Here is an 11091-nt window from a genome sequence, read left to right on the forward strand (position 1 = left end):
TCTTGAGATTTGTGAGTTAATGGGCAGAGGAAAGTTTTAATAAACTGAATCAAGAGCAGATATCCCAGGTCTTTCAGTTTTATTGCTGACTGGACTTACTGTGGGCATGGCTAGGATGTCCTAATGGTGGCCACAGAATAACAAGTTAAATGGAGTATTGGGAAAGTGTGTCTCCTATTTTTCCATCTTTTTTCTTCTCCTACCTTGGATTAAATGAAATTAATTTAGTGCCAATATTGTAATTTTGCCTCTCATGCTATACATCACAGGAAGCATAGGCATTCATACTAAGCTCTCACTTTGCTCAAAATTATTCACTGTACTACATAAGTTCTAATATGAGGTCCAAATGAAGATTTGATTTAGACTTTAAGTGTGATCACATAAGAAAATTAAGAGAAGGTAGAATAGTTTACCTTTTGGCTCAATATATTGATAAAGAAAGAATTTGTAACCAAATAAGAAATAGATGATATTATGAGGTATAAAACAGGTGATTTTTAATGCATTCAAACAAAACTAATGCAATTAAGGTTAAGTGAAAACAAGAAGTTAACATTTGCATTACAACAACATGTATAATTAAATACTTCAGTTTTTAAAACATTTAACCGTATTGCCATCCAGAATGTCCAGATCAATTCACAACTCCACCAGCAATGTATTAATACCCCAATTTGCCACATCCCCTTCAAAATTTATTACTTTCCTTTGCTGTAATGTTAGCTAATCTAGCTGTGACGTGGTGCCTCAGTGTTGTCTTGATTTGCATTTCTCTAAGAGACTTAGAACATTTTTCATGTGTTTGTTGATGGTTTTGATTTCTTTATCTGAAAATTGCCTATTCATATCCCTTGCCCATTTATCAATTGGGGGATGGCATTACTTTTTTGTGTAGTTGATTAATTCCTCATATATTTGATTAATTCTTTGTCAGAATTTTTGTCATAAAGATTTTTTTCCCAGTTTGTTGCTTCCATTCTAAATTTGGTTGCATTGGACTTGTTTCTACAAAACCTTTTTAATTTAATGTAATCAAAATTATTTATTTTACATTTTGTAATTTTTTCTAACTCTTCCTTGGTTTTAAAAACTTTCTTTTCCCAAAGATCTGACAAGTATACTATTCTGTGCTCACCTAATTTACTTATAGTTTCCCTCTTTATATTCAAGTCATTCACCCATTCTGAATTTATCTTGGTATATGGTGTGAGATGTTGATCTAGACCCAATCTCCCATACTGTTTTCCAATTTTCCCAGCAGTTTTTGTGAAATAGTGGGATTTTGTCCCCAAACCTGTGTTCTTTGGGTTTATCATAGACTGCATTGATGAAGTCACTTCCCTCAAGTTTATTCCACTGATCCTCCCTTCTGTCTCTTTGCCAGTACCATATTGTTTTGATGACCACTGCTTTATAATAGTTTTTAAGATCTGGTACACTAGGCCACCTTCCTTCACAATTTTTTATTTCCCTTGATATTCTTGGTATTTTGTTTTTCCAAATGAACTTTGTTGTACTTTTTTCTAATTCAGTAAAAAAGTTTCTTGGTAGTATGGCACTAAATAAGTAAAAGAATTTGGGTAGAATGATCATTTTTATTATGTTAGCTCATCCTACCCATGAACAATCAATGTTTCTCCAATTGTTTAGATCTAGTTTTAATTGTGTGGAAAGTGTTTTGTAGTTGTGTTTGTATAATTCCTGTTTTTGTCTCAGCAGATAAATTCCTAAGTATTTTGTATTGTCTAAGGTGATTTTAAATGGAATCTCTCTTTCTAACTCTTACTGCTGAGATGTATTAGAAATATACAGAAATGCTGATGATTTATGTGGGTTTATTTTGTATCCTGTAACTTTGCTAAAGTTTTTGATTATTTCCACTAGCTTTTTAGTAGATTCTTTAAGTTGACCATTATATCATCTGTAAGGAGTGATAGCTTAGTTTCCCCATTGCCTGTTTTAATAACTTCAGTTTCTTATTCTTCTCTAATTGCTACTAATAGTGTTTCTACTACAATGTTAAATAATAGATATAATAATGGGCATTCTTGTTTCCCTCCTGATCTTATTGGTATTTCTTCTAATTTATCCCCATTGCAGATAATGCTCATTAATGGTTTTAGATATATACTATTTATTAATTTTAGGAAAGGTCCTTATATTACTATACTTTCTAATGTTTTCAAAAGGAATGGCTATTGTATTTTGTCAAAGGCTTTTTCAGCATGTATTGAGATAATCATGTGATTTTTGTTGATTTCCTTGTTTATATGGTCAATTATGTGAATGGTTTTCCTGATATGCTATAAAAGACTGTCTGCCCTTTGATCCAGCCATACCACTGCTGGGTTTGTACCCCATAGAGATCATAGGGAAAAAGAAATGTACAAAAATATTCATAGGCAAGCTCTTTGTGGTAGCAAAAACTGGAAAATGAGGCGATGCCCTTCAGTTGGGCAATGCCTGAACAAATAGTGGTATATTTTGGTGATGGAATACTATCATACTCGAAGGACTAATGAATTGGAGGAATTCTGAGAAAGAACACTATCCACATTCAGAAGAACAGTGGTAGTAGAAACAAGAAAAAAACTGCTTGAACACTTGGGTTGTTGAGGATATTATTGGGGTCTCTAAATTGCTGAGGATATTATTGGTAGACTAAATGATCACCGTAGTGCTACTATTAATATTATGGAAATATGTCTTGATCAATGATACATTTTTAACCCAGTGGAATTATGCATCAACTATGGGGACAGACAGGTTTGGGGGGAGGGAAAGACCATGAATAATGGAACCATGGAAAAATATTTTAAATTAAAAAAATTATTAAAAAAAATAAAAAACCTTCTAACCCTATTCTCAGGTGCTTTAATTCATCATATCATGGCTCCCAGATTTAAAGAGAAGTTAATTTAGGAAGGAAATAATGTCTTTTCTCTATAGAGATGTATCCCAAAGAGCTTCACTTTATCTGTTGGTATATTAAAGGTTAGATTTTTATTTGCCTCCTGCTTATCTATAAAGCTTACTGGGAACAAATTTAGAGATTCTTCAGGTAGTTCTCATTGATATCATCATCTTGAGTACATGTTATTGAAGTTCTTAACTTATACAACAGATATCTCTGCAATAAATTCATAGGGGAGTTAGGCACTAGAAGGAACAAATGTTCCACAGTAAAGGTTCCAAAGACACCATTTACTAATCAAAGCTTGTGAACTTCCAAGGGTGCTCCAGACACACCCACAACATTTATAGAGTCAATAGAATTACAGTTAGAATAAGGTGCACTCAGCACAGATCCAGGTGCCCCAGCATCTAGAAAACAATTGCCTAATGTATTCACTACTTTCAGTGTCACATGGTTCATTTCTATCTAGGTGAGAGTGCACTAGGATAACATGAGATTATATCTGTGCAAAATCAAGTAGTTCACTCTGCTTCCAAGGTGGCAAGCCATCATAAAGGACCATGTGCACTCCTCTTAGATTGCTCTCATTGAGGAGGATTTATATTTTGGCTATTACATGGATGTGCCCCATTGTGGATATTTTATAACAAGTCATTTGCCTCTGATGACTGTTTCTATCATTCCCATTATTTCCAAAATTGTTATTTGGGATTGTTTCTGTTATTGTTTCTGGAATAGTTGTTGTTTCTAGAATACTTATTCCTTAAGTTGCCATTGTATGGGTTAAATTTAATAGTTGGATTTAAACTATGAAAATTTGAAATAATGTGGTGGTTGCTGACTCAAAATATTATAGCTCAAGTCAAAGTGACTTTCAATACTTTTTATTTACAAAATAGAGTGAAAGTTCAGAATTACAAAAAAGAGGATGGAGAAGATATTTAACCTATCACACTAAATATTGCTCCAGTGCTCAACTCAGGTTGGCATGACTGCTATTAACCCTTGACCAGAATTAATCTCTCTCCAGAAGTCAGGATAGAAAAACTAGCTACTCACTCACCCAAGTTCCCTCCAAGAGGCAGTTTGAATTGAAGACAACAACCTATCAAGGATGACTCCTGAAGCCCAAAATTAGCCCTAGAATTTCAGGGCTTTTATAGTGACTTCTTGTCCCTTCCCCTCTTTACAGAGGCCAATCACAGCTTTCAAACTTTCTAGCATTGCCCAGGGGGGCAGTGTCTTGTGGGATCCACTTCTCATCCTCTGGAGGTGTAAACTCTTATCAAAAGAATTCACAGATGTCTGACTGATTGAGTTTCTGAGAATGTGAGTTCTTTTTTCCTGGCTGATTGAGTTGAAACAGTGGAGCTCTCTAAGTCACTTACAAGCTCCTTCACCTAGTGCTAAGTAGGATGTTCAAGATTTTGTTGATTCAACTCAAAAGTAGACAAAAGAGAGTTAATCCTGTCTTCATAATCTGGTGAGGTACTAAGCAGGGGTACTGAAGTTATTGTTAACCAAGAGTTAACTCAAATTGACAAAGGGAATAAAGGATTCCCTTTCACAAGTGTAAACTCAGAATATAAAAAGAGGATATAATTCCCTATTCATACCACAATTATTCCTAACATTGCTGAATATTTGTTTCCAGAATTTGTTGTTTATCATCAATTTTCCCTTTTTCCCACACAATTGACACATTGGTCTCTGGTTTGTATATTATCTTTGGGTTGTATATTCTTGCACTGGAGCCATAGCTAACACAAAATTTGCACCTCCTCGTTTAAGTCTTTCAATTTTCTCTTTAATATTTTTGTCTCCTTTTTTAACACTTCCATTAAATCATTGTCATCTCCATCTTTCATTTCATGCCCATTATAAACAAACTGCCCCTCCTTAATTTGTCAGTATCCATATTGATCCAGTTAGGGACACTGGCTTTTAAATAGTCCTTGACTACTTTGCAACAATTCTTTAGAATCTTGTCTTCTCAGTTGTCTAATATCTCTTTTGCTAGTTAATTAAATGGCTATGAATCTTTCTCCCAGGTCTATAAATTTGTCCATAAACTGAGAAGGATTTTCTCCTATCTCTAGCTTTTCAAAATTTTCCAGAATGTCAGAAAATAAAGTGGGTCTTTCAATGTTCCCGTGGGGCAAATGACACCACATCCCTTTGGGACCTTTCCAGGTGAAGGCCAATACATTTCTGGAATCTTGAATGGATATTGAGAAAAATGCTGAACAGAAATGTACTACCATAAAGTATGAGGCAGTGCTAGGAATAGAGGAGATAATTTTGAATGGGCTTGGAAACACAGGATGTCTTTTGATGGCATGATACTTTACAGCACTTAAATCTTGTACAAATTGATAGACAGGTTTTTCCATTTACATCTAATTTTGGCTTTTTAACAGGCAAGATAGGTGTGTTATATTTGGATTTACATGGAATTATTATTTTATCAATTAAAGAATTTATCACTGGGTTAATTCCATCAATTGCCTTTTTAATAGGGGATACTGAGGAAGGTTAGGAGGTGGGCCACCTTTTGTTTTGATTTGCACAGGAACAGCTTATTTGACTAGGCCTACATAGGAAGAAGATGTGGCCCAGAGATATTCAGGTATATCAGCTGGTATTTCAAAGGTGGGAGGTTTGTCTACCTCCTGTCTAAAAGAAGTACAGGGAGAAAATTCAAAGATTCCTCAGGCATTTCTAGCATAATAGCAGCATCTTGAGAGCATGTTATTGTGGCTCTAAGTTTACATAAAAGTTCTCTCCATAATAATTTTATAGGGGAGCTAGGCATTAGAAGGAAAGAATGTTCTACTGATAGAGGTCCCACAAACACCATTCAAGGGGAAAGCTTTGGGACCTTCCGAGGTGCTCCAGATACACCTACTTCATTTAGGGAACCAATAGAACTACACTTGGAATCTGGTTTACTCATCAAAATGGATATGGAAGCTCCAGTGTCTAAGTGACATGAGATTCATTACTATGGAGGGGAGAATGGACTGGGATAACTTGTGTTAAGATAGCAGTGTCTGGTTTCATTCTCTGATTTTAGAGTCCTTTCTCCCCTCTCCAACCTTCATAAAGATCCTTGGCCATTTCTTTGAGGTTCCTCTTATTGAGGGGGATTTCTACTCTGAGTATACCATGGACAAGCCCCATTTCCTATATATATTATGGTGAATTATCCTTTGCCTCATTTGGATTAGTATTTCTAAATGCATTTCTATTATTATTTTTTGTTATTATTTCTAACATTGTTATTCGTAGAGTTCCCATTATTTCAAAAATTTATGTTATTGAGTACCTGGTTCCAGTTTCTACAGTTTATCATTACAAAACCCCTTTTCCCACAGAAGTAACACATTGGTGTTTAATTTGTGTATTCTTACAAAGAGGTTATGGCCATTCCTCTATTTGCTTTTTCTCTTTCAATTTCCTCCATTAAACTTTTAATTCCTCGCCTTAATGTCTCTATTAATTCACTGTTTTCCTCACCTTTCTTTTCATGGCTGTTAAATACATTATCTGCTACTCTCCTCAATTCTTCAAGGTCCACACTAGCTCAATTTGGACAATTGGCCTTAAATAATATGACCACTTCACAACAGTTTTTCACAAACTGTCTCCTTATTTTTCTGGCATCCCATTCTCTGGCTCTATCCATGAGTTGGGACGGGTTTTCTTTAAGATTTTAAAATTTTGTCCATGTACCAGACCTTTCAGAGCAAGCTCTCGTTGCAATTAATAATGCCTCTCTAGCCTGTCATAGTCTTTTGTAATCTTGCTCATTGTTGGGGTTCCATTTTGAGTCTTGCAGAAGCCAATGAACTGTTCTCCTTCCCTGAGCTTGATTGACAAGACAGATGATTTTATTTTTCTCTCTGTCAAAAAAGCTTAGGGCAAATTTTCAATAACAGTCCATTTGGGATCATTTGTGTAAAAATGCCCTCTAGTTTTTTAATATTCACAATTGGATTGTGATAATGAGATTAATCCTACCCTGCCTGTTTTTAGATTTGATCATCAAAAGTGTAAACACTGCCACTTAATCTTCTAGAGGAGGAGGTCTGTAACCTATGTGTGGAAGAGGGGGTGACAAATGAGAGTTGACTGACTTCCTCCTGGGCAGTCCTAAGCAAAGCCTTTGTTGCGATTGCTACACATAAAGTAGAGGAAGGTACAAGGAGTGACACAAAAGACGTACATTTAAAAGGGAGTGACAACTCCTGTGAGTCAGTTCTTCCCTTCTTTGCCTTGAACTAGACCTGGAGGAGCTCTTGCAGAGGACCTTGGATTGATTTATATTTCTCCTTAGAACTATACAAATGTGGGTGAGTGAAGACTCACTCCCTTAGCTTCCTTGGAGGTACTAGCCTCCAGAAGGGCCTTTTATTGGGAGTAGCCCTGGTGGCTGAAAGCCTTGTTAATTGACTTTTAGACTCTCCAGCTGGGCATCTGGAGCCCTGCCAGAGTAAAGCCAAGACTTGAACACACAATCTAGTTCAATAAGCTCGATCTCTTACTCTACCCTCTTCTCATTTCTCTACTTTCACTCTTCTATATTTTATAAATAAATTGCTAAAATTAATTTTAGAATTGATATTTATTCAATTCTTGGTAACTACCCCTTTTAATATTCAATTCAATCAACCATAATTTTCCCTTTTACAGGATCATCCTCAAAAGAAGGAATATTTTGCTTGAATCCCTTAATATCTTGGGGGAGTAAATGGTGTATGATGCCTTAGCAAAATTACATCTCCAATCTAATTAAAGATGGCTACTTCTTTTAAGGGGAATAGACCTGTCACCAAATTATTTTTGGTTTCTTCCTCTTGTTTTTTTTTTTTTTGAGTTGCTATAGAAAAGTTAATGTATGTAGGAGGGGAAATATGGGAGAAGTTTGGGTAGATTTAAAGATAGTTAAAATAGGACAATGAGGAGCTGAGGTGGTTTTTTTTGTTTTTGTTTTTTAAATAATTTTTTATTTTTTAGAAAAGTTATCATGGTTACATGATTCATATTCTTACTTTCCTCTTTACCCCTCAACCTCCTCTCCCTCTTAGCCGATGCACATTTCCACTGGTTTTAACATGTGTCATCGATCAAGACTTATTTCCAAATTGTTAATAGTTGCATTGGTGTGATAGTTTTGAGTCTACATCCCCAATCATGTCTGCCTAAACCCATGTGTTCAAGGACTTGTTTTTTTTCTGTGTTTCCTCTCCTGTAGTTCTTCCTCTGAATGTGGGTAGCATTGCTACTAGCATATGAGTCCATTACATTCTATTTTACCACAGTGTATTGGTCTCTGTGTACAGTGTTCTTCTGGCCCTGCTCCTTTCACTCTGCTTCAATTCCTGGAGGTCTTTCCAGTTCAAATGGAACTCCTCCAGTTTATTATTTCTTTGAGCACAATAGTATTCCATCAACAACATATACCACAATTTGTTCAGCCATTCCCCAATTGAAGGGCATACCCATATTTTCCAGTTTTTTTGCCACCACAAAAAGCATGGTTATAAATATTTTTGTACAAGTCTGTTTATTTATGATCTGTTTGGGGTACAAACCCAACAATGGTATGGCTGGATCAAAAGGCAGGCAATCTTTTTTTCTTTTCATGGTTGAAGTTACTTCAAATTTAATTGATGCCATTTACTGAAAAACTGTCAGAAAGTTCTATTGGATATTCTCAGGCTGTATTTCTTCTTTTTTTTCAAACATTTATTAATATTCATTTTTAACATGGTTACATGATTCATGCTCCTCCTTTCCCCTTCGCCCCCGCATTCCCCCCACCCATGGCCGCTGCACATTTCCACTAGTTTTGTCATGTGTTCTTGATCAAGACCAATTTCCAAATTGTTGGTAGTTGCATTGGTGTGGTAGTTTTGAGTCCACACCCTCAATCATGTCCACCCCGACCCATGCGTTCAAGCAGTTGTTTTTCTTATATGTTTCCTCTCCTGCAGTCCTTCCTCTGAATGTGGGTAGCGTTCTTTACCATAAATCCCTCAGAATTGTCCTGGGTCATTGTATTGCTGCTGGTACAGAGGTCCATTACATTCAATTTTACCACAGTATATCAGTCACTGTGTACAATGTTCTTCTGGCTCTGCGCCTTTCGCTCTGCATCTGTTCCCGGAGGTCTCTCCAGTTCGCCTGGAACTCCTCCAGTTTATTATTCCTTTTAGCACAATAGTATTCCATCACCCACATATACCACAGTTTGTTCAGCCATTCCCCAATTGAAGGACATACTCTCCTTTTCCAATTTGTTGCCACCACAAAAAGTGCAGCTATAAATATTTTTGTACAAGTCTGTTTATTTATGATCTCTTTGGGGTACAAACCCAACAATGGTATGGCTGGATCAAAGGGCAGGCATTCTTTTATAGCCCTTTGAGCATGATTCCAAATTGCCAGCCAGAATGGCTGGATCAGATCACAGCTCCACCAGCAATGCATTAATGTCCCAATTTTGCCACATCCCCTCCAACATTCATTACTCTCCCCTTCTTTCATTTTAGCCAATCTGCTAGGTGTGAGGTGATACCTCAGAGTTGTTTTGATTTGCATTTCTCTAATTATTAGAGATTTGGAACACTTTCTCATGTGCTTATTGATACTTTTGATTTCTTTACCTGAAAATTGCCTATTCATGTCTCTTGCCCATTTATCAATTGGGGAATGGCTTGATTTTTTATACAATTGCTTTAACTCCTTGTATATTTGAGTAATTAGACCCCTGTCAGAGTTTTTCGTTATAAAGATTTTTTCCCAATCTGTTGTTTCCCTTCTGATCCTGACTACATTGTTTTTGTTTGCACAAAAACTTTTTAGTTTAATATAATCAAAACCATTTAATTTACATTTTGTAATTTTCTCTAACTCTTGCTTGGTTTTAAAGTCTTTCCTTTCCCACAGATCTGACAAGTAAACTATACTGTGTTCACTTAACTTGTTTATAGTTTCCCTCTTTATATTCAAGTCGTTCACCCACTCTGAATTTATCTTAGTGTAGGGTGTGAGATGTTGATCTAGACCTAATCTCTCCCATATTGTTTTTCAAATTTCCCAGCAGTTTTTGTCAAATAGTGGATTCATGTCCCAAAAGTTGGGCTCTTTGGGTTTATCATACACTGTCTTGCTGATGTCATTAACCCCAAGTCTATTCCATTGATCCTCCTCTCTATCTCTTAGCCAGTACCATATTGTTTTGATGACTGCTGCTTTATAGTATAGTTTAATATCTCGTACTGCTAGGCCCCCTTCCTTCACATTTTTTTCATTATTTCCCTCGATATTCTTGATCTTTTGTTCTTCCAAATGAAATTTGTTATAGTTTTTTCTAATTCAGTAAAGAAGTTTTTTGGTAGCTTGATAGGTATGGCACTAAATAGGTAAATTAATTTGGGTAGAATTGTCATTTTTATTATGTTAGCTCGTCCTACCCATGAGCAATCAATGGCTTTCCAATTCTTTAGATCCAGTTTTATTTGTTTGGAAAGTGTTTTGTAGTTGTTTTCATATAATTGCTGTGTTTGTTTTGGCAGGTACATTCCTAAGTATTTTATATTGTCTAGGGTGATTTTGAATGGTGTTTCTCTTTCTACTTCTTGCTGCTCTAGTGTGTTGGAAATGTATAGAAATGCTGATGATTTATGTGCATTTATTTTGTATCCTGCAACTTTGCTAAAGTTGTTGATTATTTCTACAAGCTTCTTAGTTGATTCTCTAGGAATTTTTAAGTAGACCATCATATCATCTGCAAAGAGTGATAGCTTAGTCTCCTCCTTGCCCATTTTGATACCTTCAATTTCTTTTTCTTCTCTAATTGCAACTGCTAGTGTTTCTAGTACTATGTTGAATAATAGAGGTGATAATGGGCATCCTTGTTTTACTCCTGATCTTATTGGGAAGGCTTCTAATTTATCCCCATTGCATATGATGTTTGTTGATGGTTTTAGGTATATACTGTTTATTATTTTTAGCAAAGGTCCTTCTATTCCTATACTTTTCAGTGTTTTCAATAGAAATGGATGCTGTATTTTGTCAAAGGCTTTTTCAGCATCTATTGAGATAATCATGTGATTTTTGTTTGTTAGACTGTTGATATGGTCAATTATGTGGATGGTTTTCCT

General features: G+C 35.7%; 1 pseudogene; it reads left to right on the plus strand.

The window, feature by feature from the left end:
• Positions 1-11091, plus strand: part of LOC123230496 — a 92114-nt pseudogene that overhangs the window by 36355 nt on the left and 44668 nt on the right.

This window comes from Gracilinanus agilis, chromosome 1 (genome assembly GCF_016433145.1).
Source record: "Gracilinanus agilis isolate LMUSP501 chromosome 1, AgileGrace, whole genome shotgun sequence".
Taxonomy (NCBI): domain Eukaryota; kingdom Metazoa; phylum Chordata; class Mammalia; order Didelphimorphia; family Didelphidae; genus Gracilinanus; species Gracilinanus agilis.